The sequence below is a fragment of the Marmota flaviventris genome, chromosome 7, assembly GCF_047511675.1.
Source record: "Marmota flaviventris isolate mMarFla1 chromosome 7, mMarFla1.hap1, whole genome shotgun sequence".
NCBI lineage: Eukaryota > Metazoa > Chordata > Mammalia > Rodentia > Sciuridae > Marmota > Marmota flaviventris.
Genome location: NC_092504.1, coordinates 68919574 through 68935035, shown reverse-complemented (window position 1 = coordinate 68935035; position 15462 = coordinate 68919574). Strand labels below are relative to the sequence as shown.

Below are 15462 nucleotides of genomic sequence, written 5' to 3'. Positions count from 1 at the left end.
TGAGGGGGAAGAAAAAAGAGAGAGAGAGAGATGTGTTACAGTAGATGGGGTAGAGAGAGGTGATCGGAGGGCAGGAGGGGGGGATAGGAAGGGTAGCAGAATACAACAGACACTAGTATGGCTGTTTGTATAAATGTAGCTGTATAACCAGTGTGATCCTGCAATCTACACACATGGTAAAAATAAGAATTCATACCCCATTTGAATCAAATGTATGATATGTCAAAATCATTGTAATGTTTTGAGCAACTAATAAAAAAAAATTTTTAAAAGAAAACAACAGTAAGAAATATGCCATTATTATTATTGCTATACGTTTGGTCAGGGTGTTATTTACTAAACACATACATACTAACCCTCAGGAGTCACTAGATTCCTAATCTCACTTAAAAGTACATCTCAGAAGCAAAGTCCCGGATGTGACACCCTTTGAGCCATGAGCAAATGCCTGAGAGAATCTAAGCATTAAGAATTCTCTCTTTTGAGATACACAAGTAACCCCAAGTTTCTGTAACAGCATCCTGCACTTTTGAAAACTGCCTACAAAAGTCTGTGGAGCAGCAAGCTCTGACTCCATCAGCTCAGATGCACAAAGGGCTCACCTTGTTCCTGAAGAACAGGGTTTCTCACGCAGCTGACCCATGTGCTGCACACCCAACTTGCTGTATTCGTCCTGCCTGTTTGAAAAAAGAGTCCTTCCAAGACATCAAGCTGTAATCCCAGGCTCACATCAGGGAAGCTAAGGATACTTAGCTGGAATGTTCCTCAAACTGAACAGCCAAGGATGGATCACAAACAGAGAGACAATAAAACCATTGCACAGAAAGAACTCTGCCTGTTCCTCATATTGACACAGCAGTCACAATGAGCTCAGAGTCCTCCCCCTTCCTCCAGGCTCACTGGCTTCCCCACCATTATTTGACTGGTTACTTTAAAGAGCATTTTTTTTTTTATTTTTGGTTTTGCTTTCTGCATGAAATCTCCTAAGAGATAAATACCCTCAGGTTTACTTATTTCTTTTTTTTTTTTTAAGAGAGAGTGAGAGAGGGAGGGAGGAAGAGAGAGAGAGAGAGAGAGAGAATTTTTTTTTAATATTTATTTATTTTTTTTTTAGTTATCGGCGGACACAACAGCTTTGTTTGTATGTGGTGCTGAGGATCGAACCCGGGCCGCACGCATGCCAGGCGAGCGCGCTACCGCTTGTTTTCCAAACTATGAAGAGCATAAAATAAGAACAACATATGATTAATTATTGAGTGGTTTGAAGATTGCTTTAATGGAATGAAAATCTACAGCACATTGAGAATATTTATATTTCTATTAAAGATATTCAACATACTAATAATATAAAAAGAATATCCAAGGAATTAGCTTAACAATATAACCAAAACAGAAAATATTATGCTACATCTTGATATCAATATAGTATATTTTTCAGCTGAGTTTAGAAAAATGCTTTTAAATATATTACTAGAGTCTAATACTCCCATGGCTTAGGCATGCAATAAATTTTGTGTACTCTGTTTTCTATAAAAAGTAATTAAGATAAAGAAATTAGCTACAGGTTTACTTGCTGGTTTAAAAAATTATACATCTTATCCCATAAATATGTACAATTATTAAGTGTCCATTAGGTATAATTTTTAAAAAGTATACATCTTAGAAATATAAAATTAAGCTATTAGTTTACTGATCAAATTGTGTGTAATCAGATATATTTTTCCTAAAAGTATATCAATCTGAAACTATTCCATTTTTTTAGGAATAAATTCTACATGTGTAAATTTTATGAATTGAGAGTAAGAAGTTATGCACAGTGTGCACTTATTTAAACTAATATACTTTCATACAATAATTGTAAAAATAATCCTTATTATAGTAAAAATTTCCCATCTAAGTGAACAGAGTAAATTTAAATACTCATTCAAGAGTCACAATTTTATGGGCTAGGGATGTGGCTCAAGAGGTAGTGCACTTGAAGGGTGACCACCGACAGAAAAGGCCCAGTGGCCCACGGCAGGACAGAGCTTCCAATCACTCCTGCAAGGTAGGCGGGCCTGCGACCCACCGGCAGAAGAGGAGCAGCCGCCTGCTGAGAGGCTGAGCCGCCCCCTCCCCCTGCGCCGGCATAGTAGAGGGAACTGTGACCAAACACAGAGCAGGCCCAGCGGCCTGCTGAGGGGCAGAGCCGCCCCCCACCCCCCGCGCCTGCCAGGTAGTGGAACTGTGACCACCGACAGAAAAGGCTCAGTGGCCCGCGGCGGGACAGAGCTTCCATTCACTCCTGCAAGGTAGGCAGGCCTGCGACCCACCGGCAGAAGAGGAGCAGCGGCCTGCTGAGAGGCAGAGCCGCCCCCTCCCCCTGCGCCGGTAAGGTAGAGGGAACTGTGACCACGCACAGAGCAGGCCAAGCGGCCTGCTGAGGGGCAGAGCCGCCCCCCACCCCCAGCGCCTGCCACGTAGGTGGAACGGTGACCACCGACAGAAAAGGCCCAGTGGCCCGCGGCGGGACAGAGCTTCCAATCACTCCTGCAAGGTAGGCAGGCCTGCGACCCACCGGCAGAAGAGGAGCAGCGGCCTGCTGAGAGGCAGAGCCGCCCCCTCCCCCCAGCGCCTGCAAGGTAGTTGGAACTGAGACCACCATCAGAACAGGTCAGACCTGCAACCGAGAGACAGAACAGGCCCAGTGGCCTGAGGAAGGGTAGAGCCGCCCCCCCCCCATGCCTGCAAAGTAGGCGGACCTGCGACCCACTGGCAGTACAGCCCCAGAGGCCTGCAGAGGGGCAGTGCCGCTGCCTGCGCCTGCAAAGTAGGCAGAACTGCGACCACCGACAGAAAAAGCCTAGCGGCCCGCAGAGGGACAGAGCCGACGCCCGCGCCTGCAAGGTCGGCGGACCTGCTACCGACGGGCAGAGCAGGCCCAGCGGCCTGCCGGCGTGGTAGGCACATTGCCCCAATTGGAGGAGGGGCAGAGCCGCCGCCCGCGCCTGCGAGGGAGACTTTGCAACTATACAAGACCAATATAAATATATAGGGGGAAAATTCAATAGCACAACAGTTTCACCAAGAAGAAAGGAACGCGAACAGTATGAAGAGACAAGGAAAGAAAGGACCACAAGCATTGCAGGTCAACTCAACATTAGAAGAGGTAATAGCTGCAGCTGATGGAATGTCAGATAAAGAATTCAGGATATACATGCTTCAGATGATCTGGAGTCTCAAGGAAGACATCAGACAGCAAAATCAGACAATGAAAGATCACTTCAACAATGAATTACATAAACAAATCCAAGAAGCAAAAGATCAACTATACAGGGAAATAGAGGTTATAAAAAACAAACAAACAGAAATCCTAGAAATGCAGGAAGCAATAAGCCAACTTAAAAACTCAATTGAGAATACTACCAGCAGAGTAGAACACTTAGAAGACAGAACATCAGACAATGAAGATAAAGTATTTCAACTTGAAAAGAACATAGACAGCTCAGCAAGACTGTTAAGAAACCATGAGCAGAACATCCAAGAAATATGGGATAACATCAAGAGACCAAATTTAAGAGTCATTGGGATACAGGAAGGAACAGAGTTTCAAACCAAAGGAATGAGCAATCTATTCAATGAAATAATTCGAGAAAACTTCCCAGACTTGAAGAATGAGACAGAACCCCAAATCCTAGAAGCCTACAGGACGCCGAATGTGCAAAATCATAAGAGACCCACACCTAGACACATTATAATGAAGATGCCCAACATACAGAATAAGGAGAGAATTTTAAAAGCTACAAGAGAAAGGAAGCAGATCACATTTAGGGGTAAGCCAATCAGGATAACAGCTGATCTTTCAACACAGACTCTGAAAGCTAGAAGATCCTGGAATAACATATTTCAAACACTGAAAGAAAATGGGTTCCAACCAAGAATTGTGTTTCCAGCGAAATTAAGCTTCAGGATGGAAGATGAAATTAAAACCTTCCACGATAAACAAAAGTTAAAAGAATTTGCAGCTAGAAAACCATCTCTTCAAAACATCCTTGGCAAAACATTACAGGAAGAGGAAATGGAAAATAACAATGAAAACCAACAGTGGGAGGTAGGACACTAAAGGGGGGAAAATAATCAAAGTGGAAAACAAACCATGTTTAGTAACATAAATAAACAAATATGGCTGGAAGAACAACCCATATCTCAATAATAACCCTAAATGTTAATGGCTTAAACTCACCAATCAAGAGACACAGGCTAGTAGAATGGATCACAAAACAAGACCCAACAATATGCTGCCTACAGGAGACGCATTTGATAGGAAAAGACATACATAGGCTGAAGGTGAAAGGTTGGGAAAAATCATATCACTCATATGGACTTCGGAAACAAGCAGGAGTATCCATACTCATATCAAATAAAATAGATTTTAAGCCAAAGTTAATCAAAAGGGATAAAGAGGGACACTACATACTGCTCAAGGGAACCATACACCAACAAGACATAACAATCATAAATATATATGCCCCAAACAATGGTGCAGCTATGTTCATCAAACAAACTCTTCTCAAGTTCAAGAGTCTAATAGACCACCATACAATAATCATGGGAGACTTCAACACACCTCTGTCACCACTGGACAGATCTTCCAAACAAAAGTTGAATAAGGAAACTATAGAACTCAATAACACAATTAATAACCTAGACTTAATTGACATATATAGAATATACCACCCAACATCAAGCAGTTACACTTTTTTCTCAGCAGCACATGGATCCTTCTCAAAAATAGATCATATATTATGTCACAGGGAAACTCTTAGACAATACAAAGGAGTAGAGATAATACCATGCATCCTATCTGATCATAATGGAATGGAACTGAAAATCAACGATAAAAGAAGGAAGGAAAAAGAATACATCACTTGGAGAATGAACAATAGGTTACTGAATGATCAATGGGTTATAGAAGACATCAAGTAGGAAATTAAAAAATTCTTAGAGATTAATGAAAACACAGACACAACATATCGGAATCTATGGGACACATTGAAAGCAGTTCTAAGAGGAAAATTCATTGCTTGGAGTTCATTCCTTAAAAAAAGAAAAAACCAACAAATAAATGATCTCATACTTCATCTCAAAATCCTAGAAAAAGAAGAGCAAAACAACAGCAAAAGAAGTAGAAGGCAAGAAACAATTAAAATCAGAGCTGAAATTAATGAAATCGAAACAAAAGAAACAATTGAAAAAATTGACAAAACTAAAAGTTGGTTCTTTGAAAAAATAAACAAAATCGACAGACCCTTAGCCATGCTAGCGAAGAGAAGAAGAGAGAGAACTCAAATCACTAACATACGGGATGAAAGAGGCAATATCACAACAGACACTTCAGAAATACAGAAGATAATCAAAAATTATTTTGAATCCTTATACTCCAATAAATTAGAAGATAGTGAAGGCATAGATAAATTTCTTAAGTCATATGATCTGCCCAGATTGAGTCAGGAGGATATAGACAACCTAAACAGACCAATATCAATTGAGGAAATACAAGAAACCATCAAAAGACTACCAACTAAGAAAAGCCCAGGACCGGATGGGTATACAGCAGAGTTTTACAAAACCTTTAAAGAGGAACTAATACCAATACTTTTCAAGCTACTTCGGGAAATAGAAAAAGAGGGAGAACTTCCAAATTCATTCTACGAGGCCAACATCACCCTGATACCTAAACCAGACAAAGACACTTCAAAGAAAGAAAACTACAGACCAATATCTCTAATGAACCTAGATGCAAAAATCCTCAATAAAATTCTGGCCACTCGGATACAAAAACATATCAAAAAAATTGTGCACCATGATCAAGTAGGATTCATCCCTGGGATGCAAGGCTGGTTCAATATACGGAAATCAATAAATGTTATTCACCACATCAACAGACTTAAAAATAAGAACCATATGATCATCTCGATAGATGCGGAAAAAGCATTTGACAAAGTACAGCATCCCTTTATGTTCAAAACTCTAGAAAAACTAGGGATAACAGGAACATACCTCAATATTGTAAAAGCAATCTATGCTAAGCCTCAGGCTAGCATCATTCTGAATGGAGAAAAATCGAAGGCATTCCCTCTAAAATCTGGAACAAGACAGGGATGCCCTCTCTCACCACTTCTGTTCAACATAGTTCTCGAAACACTGGCCAGAGCAATTAGACAGATGAAAGAAATTAAAGGCATAAAAATAGGAAAAGAAGAACTTAAATTATCACTATTTGCAGATGACATGATTCTATACCTAGCAGACCCAAAAGGGTCTACAAAGAAACTATTAGAGCTAATAAATGAATTCAGCAAAGTGGCAGGATATAAAATCAACACGCATAAATCAAAGGCATTCCTGTATATCAGCGACAAATCCTCTGAAATGGAAATGAGGACAACCACTCCATTCACAATATCTTCAAAAAAAATAAAATACTTGGGAATCAACCTAACAAAAGAGGTGAAAGACTTATACAATGAAAACTACAGAACCCTAAAGAGAGAAATAGAAGAAGATCTTAGAAGATGGAAAAATATACCCTGTTCATGGATAGGCAGAATTAACATCATCAAAATGGCGATATTACCAAAAGTTCTCTATAGGTTTAATGCAATGCCAATCAAAATCCCAACGGCATTTCTTGTAGAAATAGAGAAAGCAATCATGAAATTCATATGGAAAAATAAAAGACCCAGAATAGCAAAAACAATGCTAAGCAGGAAATGTGAATCAGGCGGTATAGCGATACCAGACTTCAAACTATATTACAGAGCAATAGTAACAAAAACAGCATGGTACTGGTACCAAAACAGGCGGGTGGACCAATGGTACAGAATAGAGGACACAGAAACCAATCCACAAAACTACAACTATCTTATATTTGATAAAGGGGCTAAAAGCATGCAATGGAGGAAGGATAGCATCTTCAACAAATGGTGCTGGGAAAACTGGAAATCCATATGCAACAAAATGAAACTGAATCCCTTTCTCTCGCCATGCACAAAAGTGAATTCAAAATGGATCAAGGAGCTTGATATCAAATCAGAGACACGCCGTCTGATAGAAGAAAAAGTTGGCTACGATCTACATACTGTGGGGTCGGGCTCCAAATTCCTCAATAGGACACCCATAGCACAAAAGTTAATAACTAGAATCAACAAATGGGACTTACTCAAACTAAAAAGTTTTTTCTCAGCAAAAGATACAATAAGAGAGGTAAATAGACAGCCTACATCCTGGGAACAAATCTTTACTCCTCACACTTCAGATAGAGCCCTAATATCCAGAGTATACAAAGAACTCAAAAAATTAGACAATAAGAGAACAAACAACCCAATCAACAAATGGGCCAAGGACCTGAACAGACACTTCTCAGAGGAGGACATACAATCAATCAACAAGTACATGAAAAAATGCTCACCATCTCTAGCAGTCAGAGAAATGCAAATCAAAACCACCCTAAGATACCATCTCACTCCAGTTAGATTGGCAGCCATTATGAAGTCAAACAACAACAAGTGCTGGCGAGGATGTGGGGAAAAGGGTACACTTGTACATTGCTGGTGGGACTGCAAATTGGTGCAGCCAATTTGGAAAGCAGTATGGAGATTTCTTGGAAAGCTGGGAATGGAGCCACCATTTGACCCAGCTATTCCCCTTCTCGGTCTATTCCCTAAAGACCTAAAAAGAGCATGCTACAGGGACACTGCTACATCGATGTTCATAGCAGCACAATTCACAATAGCTAGACTGTGGAACCAACCTAGATGCCCTTCAATGGATGAATGGATAAAAAAAATGTGGCATTTATACACAATGGAGTATTACTCTGCATTAAAAAATGACAAAATCATAGAATTTACAGGGAAATGGATGGCATTAGAGCAGATTATGCTAAGTGAAGCTAGCCAATCCCTAAAAAACAAATGCCAAATGTCTTCTTTGATATAAGGAGAGTAACTAAGAACAGAGTAGGGTCGAAGAGCATGAGAAGAAGATTAACATTAAACAGGGATGAGAGGTGGGAGGGAAAGGGAGAGAGAAGGGAAAATGCATGGAAACGGAAGGAGACCCTCAGAGTTATACAAAAGTACATACAAGAGGAAGTGAGGGGAAGGGGAAAAATAATACAAGGGGGACAAACGAATGTCAGTAGAGGGGGCAGAGAGAGAAGAGGGGAGGGGAGGGGAGGGGAGAGGTGATAGTAGAGGATAGGAAAGGCAGCAGAATACAACAGACACTAGTATGGCAATATGTAAATCAATGGATGTGTAACTGATGTGATTCTGCAATCTGTATATGGGGTAAAAATGGGAGCTCATAACCCACTTGAATCAAATTGTGAAATATGATATATCAAGAACTATGTAATGTTTTGAACAGCCAACAATAAAAAATTAAAAAAAAAAAAGAGGTAGTGCACTTGCCTGGCATGTGCGGGGTGCTGGGTTCGATCCTCAGCACCACATAAAAATAAAATAAAGATGTTGTGTCCACCGAAAACTAAAAAATAAATATTAAAAAATTCTCTCTCTCTTTAAAAAAAAAGAGTCACAATTTATGGTCAAATTATATTTGAAAATTAATACCAAAAATATTAATCTAAACATGTATAGGTTTACTAATCCTAAAACAACAATAAAAATTAACATTGGTATACATACTATGTATTACTAAGTAAAATAGTGCACAATTATTTTATTTCATATTAAGCAACAATAGTTTAACTGAAAAGTCCAGACAAATATTTGGATTTAGTAATATTGTACTGGATAATGATAAAAAAATATAGAAATAATTACATTTTTCAAACAAATAAACAAAAACTTTAATGTTAGCTGCCATGAACCTAACTGCCCTAGAAGAAGGGCAGTTTTCCTATTTGCTTGTTTGGAAAAATACGGAACCCATTCAGTTAACAAAGAAAAAAGAAAGGAAGAAAAAATGTGAGAGAAAGAAAAGAAAAAGAAGGTAGACACCCTGGCCACAAATGCCGCTGTCTAGCCCGGAGGTCTTTTCTCTGGGTGAGGCTGCTGCTACCTCTGACACTACCTCTAAGGTCGCTGCCGCCAGCAGCTGAAGGCCTCTTCTCCAGTCTACTGCCACTTACACTGCTACTGCCAATGCCTCTGCCTCTGATACCCCTGCTGCCACCCCAGGGTCGCCTGGAGGTCTTCTTCCTAAGTGCTGCTGCCCATGCAGCTGCAGTCACCCACTGCTGCCACCGCAGACACGGCTGCCCCTGACACATACCACCGCTGGCCCCTGGGGATCGCCTTGGGACGCTGCCCCCACAGCTGTAGTTGCAACTGCCACTACCACCAACCTCTGCCACTACGACTACTACCACCACCTAGAGGACTGCTGCGTGGGAGACTCTAGGTTTAATTGCACATGACCACACCCATCTTGGGGTGCCAGCAGATTTACCACTACAACAGCATCTGTCTGGGGATTCTGGCTGGGACCTGCAGGTCCAGTGTAGGGGTGCCTGCAGGTTTGGGGGTGCCTGCAGGTTTGGAGGCACCTGGGGTCTTCCTGCTGGGAGTGCTGGTGGCCCTGTCTTGCCACCAGCAAGGATTGTTCCTTTGCTTGAGTGTATCCCTAGTGGTCTCTCTGCAAGTAGGCACAGCATTAAAATCTTTGGACTGCCCTTTGGCCAAGCCTGAGGTATCTGAAGTTCAGTGACTGGGTCTATGAGGGCAGATCTGGGGCTGGTGATTCCATGAGACATTAGACACAGGGCTGAGAAACTTTTGAATGCTGATGGAGACAGTTCGACTTCCCATTGACATATATTTTATTTCATTTTTCTATTTGCTAACATCTCTACCATATTTGGATCAGGGTATTTTTTATGCATCAGTGTATAGAGGACAATGATATATGAATGATGGTTTGCATTTTTGTTGCATTTTTATATCTTTAATTTTTTCTCTTTGTTTGTATTCTTCCTTTGTCTGTTTTCTTGTATTCTCTTTTCCAACTTTTCTCCGACAGCTAATCTTTGTCCGCTTCTCTTCCACTCTCTTGTGAATCTTTGCTTCTAGCTTCTCTCTTCCTCTTACAAACGTCCTGCACTATGCTACTTCTGTTCTCTCATCCACCACTGGAAATTTTAAATTGTTTTGGCAAATTTTATGTTTATACTATAGATAGTTATTAAATTCATCATTTTGGTTTAATGCTAGAAAGCACTAGAAGCATTAGTGGAAGTTATTAGGTTTAAGGCTATATATTATTTATACTGGATGCTGTTGATGTTTGTCTCACCCTTAAAGATGAAGCACTAGAAACCTTCAAGGACACTATAGGTCTACAGGGTAGAATTTGTGCTGCCTTAGATCCATATTGCTAGATGGAAAAACACATGAACATAAAAAAACAAAGAAATAAAGTGCCCCAAACAAAACAAGGTACTCCAATATCAGAAGCCACTGATAACACAGTAGAAGAAGTATACAAGAAAGAGTTCAGAATGTACATAGTTAAATTGATATGTGAATTAAAGGATAGTATAAGGAGTGAAATCAAAGAAAAAATACAGGAAGTGAAAGATCACTTCAATAAAGAGAGATTGTGAAAAAAACAAGCAGAAATCCTTAAAATGGAGGAATCAATAAACCAAATTATAAATTCATCAGAAAGCATCACCAACAGATTAGACACACTTGGAAGACAATGAAGACAAAATATATAAACTTGAAAGTAGAATTGACCATCAAAGAAGATGATAAGAAACCATGAACACAACATCCAAGAATTATGGACAACATGAAAAGACCAAATTTAAGAGTCATCGAAATAGATGAAGGAGCAGAGATACAAACCAAAGGAATGTGCAATCTTTTCTATGATATAATATCAGAAAATTTGCCAAATCTAAAGAATGGAATGGAAAATCAAATACAAGAGGCTTACAGGACCCCAAATGTACAAAATTATAGCAGACCCACACCAAGACACATTATAAGGAGAGTGACTAACAAATAGAATAATGATAAAATCTTAAAGGCTGTAAGAGGAAAAAAATCAAATTACAGAGGAAATCAATTTGGATCTCAAGAGATTTCTCAGCCTAGACTCTCAAATCTAGGAGGTCTTGGAATAATATATTTCAAGCTCTGAAATAAAATGGATTCCAACCAAGAATTTTATATCAAGCAAAACTGTTTCAGATTTAAAGATAATATTAAAACCTTCCACGATAAACAAAATTTAAAAGACTTCACAACTAGAAAGCTTAAGCTACAGAACATTCTCAACAAAATATCCCATGAGGATGAAGTGGAAAAAAAAATGAAAACCAGCAAAGGGAGGAGCTACACTAAAGGAATAGTCAACCAAAGGAGAAATAAGTCAAATTAAAAACCAGAAATAAGTCAAAATGATAACGAATACAAATTATATCTCAATAACCTTGAATGTTAATGATCTAAACTCATCAATCAAAAGACATAGTCTGACAGATTGAATTAAAAAGCAATACCCTACAATATGCTCTCTTCAAGTGACTCACCTAATGGGCAAAGACACCCACAGACTGAAGGTGAAAGGACGGGAAAAACATACCACTCATATAGACTGTGTAAACAAGCAGGGGTTTCCGTATCTCAGATAAAGTAGACTTCAAGCCAAAGTTAATCAGAAGAGACAAAGAAGGATATTCATAATTCTTAAGGGAAGCATATATTAGCAGGATATAACACTTATAAATATTATGCCTCAAACAATGGAGCATCTACATACATCAAACATATTTCAATAATCAAATAGACCACAACACAATAATACTGAGTGACCTTAACACCCCTCTATCACTACTGGACAAATCATCCAAACAAAAACTAACTAAAGAAACTATAGAACTAAATAATACAATCAACAATTTAGACTTAATAGACATACATAGACAATTCATCCATCAATAAGCAAATATACTTTCTTCTCAGCATGCCTCATTCTCTAAAACAGACCATATCTTATATCACAAAGAATTCTTAGTAAGTATAACAAAACAGAGGTAATACCCTGCATTCTATCAGATCACAATGGAATGCAATTAGAAATCAACAATAAAGAAAAAATAGAAGCTACTGTAATAAATGGAGACTATTTAATACACTATTAAATGATGAATGGATAGTAGAAGAAATCAAGGATGAAATAAGAAAATTCTTAGAGGTAAATGAGAATACTGATATAACATATCAAAATCTCTGGGACACTATGAAGGCAGTAACAAGAGAAAAATTATTGCACTGAGCACATTCATTAAAAGAATAAAAAGTCAACAAATAAATAACCTAACACTACATCTCAAAGCCCTAGAAAAAGAAGAACAAATCAACACCAAAATCAGTAGAAGACAGGAAATAATTAAAAATAGATCTGAAATTAATGAACTTGAAACAAAAGAAACAATTGAAAAAAAATGACAAAACAAAAAGTTGGTTTTTTAAAAAAGTAAATAAAATAGATAAACCCCTAGCCATGCTAATGGAGAGAAAACTTAAATTACTAAAATACAAGATGAAGAAGGAAATATCACAATGGACATGTCTGAAATACAGAAGATAATTAGAAACTATTTTGAAAATTTATACTCCAGTAAAATAGAAAATATAAAAGACATCAACAAATTTCTAGAGACATGACCTACCCAGTCTGAATGAGGCGATTATACACGATTTAAACAGATCAATTTCAAGTAATGAAATAGAAAACATCATAAAAAGCCTACCAACCAAGAAAACACCAGGCCCAGATGGATTCTCAGCCGAGTTCTACAACACTTTCAAAGAAGAATTAACACCAATAAGCCTCAAAGAATTCCATGAAATGGAAAAGGAGGGAACCCTTCCATATTAATTCTATGAGGCCAATATGACCCTGATACCAAAACCAGACAAAGACACATCAAGGAAAGAAAACTTCAGGCCAATATCCCTAATGAACATAGATGCAAAAATTCTCAATAAAATTCTGGCAAGTTGCATACAAAAACATATTAAAAAGATAGGGCACCATAATCAAGTGGGATTCATCCCAGGGATGCACATTTCGTTCAATATACAGAAATCAATAAACAAAATTCATCATATTAATAGACTTAAAAACAAGAATCATATGATCATCTCAATAGATGTAGAAAAAGCATTTGACAAAATACAGCACACCTTCATGTTCAAAACACTAGACAAACTAGGGATAGCAGGAACATACCTCAACAGTGTAAAAAACTATATATGCTAAACCCAAGGCCAGCATCATTCTAAATGGAGAAAAAAATAACAGCATTCCCTCTAAAAGCTGGAACAAGGAAAGGATGTCCTCTTTTACCACTTCTATTCAACATCATCCTTGAAACTCTAGCCAGCCAGACCTATTAGACAGAAGAAAGAAATTAAAGGAATACAAATAGGTAAAGAAGAACTGAAACTATCACTATTTGCTGATGGCATGATTCTATATCTAGAAGATCCAAAAAATTCCACCAGAAAACTTCTAGAACTAATGAATTCATAAAAGTAGCAGGATATAAGATCAACACCCATAAATCAAACACATTCCTATATATCAGTGATGAATCCACTGAAAGAGAAATTAGGAAAACTGCCCCATTCACAATAGCCTCAAATAAAATAAAATACCTGAAAATCAATCTAACAAAAGAGGTGAAAGACCTCTACAATAAAAACTACAGAACACTAAAGAAAAAAATTGAAGAAAACTTCAGAAGATGGAAAGATCTCCCATGCTCCTGGATATGCAGAATTAATACTGTTAAAATGGCCATACTACCTAAAGCATTATACAGATTTAATGCAATTCCTATTAAAATCCCAATGATATTCTTCATAAAAACAGAAAAAGCAACCATGAAATTTATTTGAAAATATAAGAGACCCAGGATAGCAAAAACAATCCTTAGCAAGAAAAGTGAAGCAGGAGGCATCACAATACCAGATCTTAAACCATACTATGAAGCTATAGTAATAAAAACAGCATGGTATTGGCACCAAAATAGACTTGTAGATAGACCAATGATACAGAATAGAGGACACAGAGACAAACCCACATAAATATGGTTATCTCACACTAAGCAAAGGTGCCAAAAATATTCAACAAATGGTGCTGGCAAAATGGGAATTCGTATGTAGCAAAATGAAATTAACTCTCTCACCCTGCACAAAAATCAATTCAAGGAGATCAAATACTTAGGCACTAGAACAGAGACGCTGCACATAATAAAAGAAAAAGTAGGCCCAAATCTTCACCATGTCGGCCTAGGATCCGACTTCCTTAACAAGACCCCTAAAGAAGTAAAATCCAGGATCAATAAATGAGATGGATTCAAATTAAAAAGCTTCTTCTCAGCAAAGGAAACAATCAATGTGAGGAGAGAGCCTACAGATTGGGAGAAAATCTTTACCATATGCACCACTGATAAAGCATTAATCTCTAGGATATAAAAAGAACTCAAAGATCTTAACACCAAAAGAACAAATAACCCAATCAATAGATGGGCCAAGGAACTGAACAGATACATCACACAAGAAGTAATACAATCAATCAATAAATATATGAAAAAGTGTTCAACATCTCTGGCAATTAGAGAAATGCAAATCAAAACTACATTAAGATTTCATCTCACTCCAGTCAGAATGGCAATCATCAAGAATAAAGGCAATAATAAATGTTGGCAAGGATGTGGGGCAAAGGTACACTCATACATTGCTGTTGAGACTGCAAATTGGTACAACAACTATGGAAAGAAGTATGGAGATTTCTCAGAAAACCTGCAATGGAACCACCATTTGGCCCAGCTATCCCACTCCTCAGTTTATACCCAAAGGACTAAAAGTCAGGATACTACAGTAATGCAGCCAAATAAATGTTTATAGCAACTCAATTCACAATAACTAAACTATGGAACCAACCAAGGTGTCCTTCAATAGATAAATGGATAAAGGAAAATGTGCTATATATAGTCAATGGAATATTACTCAGCTTTAATGAAGAATGAAATTATGGCATTTGCCAGTAATTGGATGGAGTTGGAGAATATCATGCTAAGGAAATAAGCCAATCCCAAAAAAACCAAAGGCTGAATGTTTTCTCAAATATGTAGATGCTAATTCACACTAAGGGGGTGGGACACTAGAAAAGAATAGAGTTATCTTAGATTGGGTAGAGGGAAGTGAAGGGAGGCAGGGGGTTGTGGAGATAAGAAGGAGAGTAGAACAAAACAGACATTATTACTTTATGTATATATGTGACTGTGTGACCAATGTGATTTTACAACATTTCAATTCAGAAAAATGAGAAATTATATCTGTGTATGATATATCAAAGTGCATAAATGAATTCTACTGTCATGTATAACTAATTAAAACAAATTTAAATTTTTTTTAAAAAAAGGAAAGAAGA

The 15462-nt window shown here is 38.0% G+C and overlaps 1 protein-coding gene across 3 annotated transcripts in view; it reads right to left on the bottom strand.

The window, feature by feature from the left end:
- Arhgap24 (Rho GTPase activating protein 24) overlaps positions 1-15462 on the bottom strand; it is a 482648-nt gene that overhangs the window by 456582 nt on the left and 10604 nt on the right. The window contains exon 1 of one of the 3 annotated variants that reach the window (XM_027939806.2): positions 603-628. The exons of the other annotated variants lie outside the window; for them this stretch is intronic. The gene's annotated coding sequence lies outside the window, so the exon portion shown is untranslated. Of the gene's footprint in view, positions 1-602; positions 629-15462 lie in introns of those variants that run through there. 3 annotated transcript variants of the gene reach the window in all.